The sequence below is a fragment of the Arachis hypogaea genome, chromosome 14 (genome assembly GCF_003086295.3).
Source record: "Arachis hypogaea cultivar Tifrunner chromosome 14, arahy.Tifrunner.gnm2.J5K5, whole genome shotgun sequence".
In the NCBI taxonomy this organism is placed as follows: domain Eukaryota; kingdom Viridiplantae; phylum Streptophyta; class Magnoliopsida; order Fabales; family Fabaceae; genus Arachis; species Arachis hypogaea.
Window position 1 is genome coordinate 16630008 of NC_092049.1, and position 2328 is coordinate 16632335.

Below are 2328 nucleotides of genomic sequence, written 5' to 3' on the forward strand. Positions count from 1 at the left end.
AATAAATATAAATATAAATTATATATGTTTTTATATATAAATATAAATACAAATTATTATTGGTCCGAAACAATAATATTTACTAATTACTCATTTTTTTGCCTATATAGCATACATTATTATTATTATTATTATTATTATTATTATTATTATTATTATTATTCGCAACCTCTTAAGTGTATAGAGAAACTATGCCATTTAAACTGTAATTCATTGGCGCATAAGTTGTTGTTATTATTATTATTATTATTATTATTATTATTATTATTATTATTATTATTTGGTTTCCCACAGTATCTCCTAATTCGGTAGGTCAAAGACTAATTCGTCGCGGTACTGAACTCTATTTAAGGATTTATCGCTGGCCATTGGGTTGCTACATGCATGGAGAAAGTGGAATTCGAAATCTCACACTTTAAACTTTACTGTAAAGTCCTATTATTCCCCAATATTCACGTCCATTCTTTCATCTCACCAAAAAAAAGAAAAAAAAAAAAAAAAGAGAAAACAAAAACGTGTGAAACCTTCAAGGGTTCCATATCAAAATTCAAAATCCCACCACCGGAATTCGGTTCCTAGAGGAGTCCACAGCCGCCACATGGCGCCGGCTTTGCTTCCCGTGAAGAAGATGAAACCGTTGGCTTTGGTGGTACGTACAAACACTCGGACCATGTAAGTAGAAGCACTAAAGCAAGCAAGTACTCGTTTCTTTCTTTCTTCCTTCCTTCTCCGTTTTCATGGTTTTTTTTTTTTTTTTGTTGCAGGTTCGATCTCTTTCTCACTCTGTACTATATATATTATTATCCTCCATTAGCAAGGAAAATATCCAAAATCAACTTAGATTTGGTAGAGTTTTTTCTTTTTTATTTATTTTTGAAGTAGTTAATTAATTTGGAGTTATGTTACGTGTACATTAAAATCAGCCATCAAAATTAGTTATTACTTATTAGTATAAAATATATGTTGGAATATAAATACACATTGAAAATAAATTAAACCATACATGTATTTATACACAAATATATTAGTAGCTGATTTTTAGTGACTATAATTTTAGTGTACAAGTAATATTTTTATTAATTTGTAATATGTGACGACCCCTAGTTGCTGTATATATGTAATTGATTTACTTAACTTGAGGGAAATTAAAATTTAAAAAAGATTAATCTTTCTTTGAATGTTTGAAGTCAATGATGACTTTTCATGAGTGACGTGTGTGGTTTATATTTGTCGTGTGTTGAACTTGAAATCAAACTATGAGATATGTATGGTAAGAACAATGTTTAGTGGCCTATTGATCTAGCTAGCTAGCTGATCCTACCCAAAACTCATCATGAGCTTACATCAGATAAATTTCAATCGTCTAATTATATCTCGTATTTTTTTAATTTATAATTCTGTTACTAAAATTACATTTGAATTTATTTGTTGTATGTAAAGCTCATGATCTATATAGTAGACTTTTGCTTTTAGACATATTTTTTAGATATGCAGGTTGAGAGATCGAAAAGTTATTCTCTCTTATAGATTAATCTTTTGTTTGTTTAGCTTTTATATATAGAAGAACTCCTTATCCTTAGCTTTATCTAGTATTATCTTTTTCTTGATCTTCTACAAGACCCAAAAGTTGCATTATTGATTATCTTCTATTTAAAAATAAGTGAAGATTTAAAGATCAAGAGTCTATAAAATATAGAAAGAAAAAGTATAGGGGAGTTATGGAAGAAAGATGGACAATAAAAACATGAAATGGCTAATTAAGTTGAGAGAGGGTCTCTGATTCAAACCAAAAGTGTTTTGAGAAATTTAAACGAGAATCATCATCACCTACCTTTAAATAAAGCTATGGTTTAGAGAAGTAGCTAGTATAACTTAACCTTAATGTAGCAAGTGTTAGACATCTACTAATCTCTTAGGCTTCATTTAATTAGTGTATATTGTAAGACATAGACATAAAAAGACAATAAATATTAATTAAAGACATAGTCACAAGGTCCTACAAAAGAAACATCCACTAAAGCACAAAAGAAACATCCAAATGAGCCACAAAGAAACATTAAACTCCATTTCAACCCAGAAACATCCGAATGTCTCAGACAAAAGCATCCGATAATGGGAAGAAAAATCATTCAAAACGGACACAAGTGGCATTACCTTGTCGTTGCAATCAGCTGCAAGGGGTTTTTTGTGCACCTTTTACGGCAAACAAATCGCATGGGTGGGGGACGGCTGAGGGCAGATCGAGAGCGTGGGTGGACGCAGTGTAGTGATGACGCTTCGGAGATCCCTTCGTGGGGTTGTGGACGTCGTCTTCTGGGGTGTTGGGGA

General features: G+C 31.3%; 1 long non-coding RNA gene across 1 annotated transcript; it reads left to right on the forward strand.

Moving 5' to 3' along the window:
• The first annotated feature begins 378 nt into the window (after positions 1-378).
• Positions 379-1178, forward strand: LOC112740295 (uncharacterized). Its single transcript, XR_003171070.3, has 2 exons — positions 379-672; positions 765-1178. It is a non-coding gene; the product is annotated as an uncharacterized lncRNA (long non-coding RNA).
• The last annotated feature ends 1150 nt before the right edge of the window (positions 1179-2328 follow it).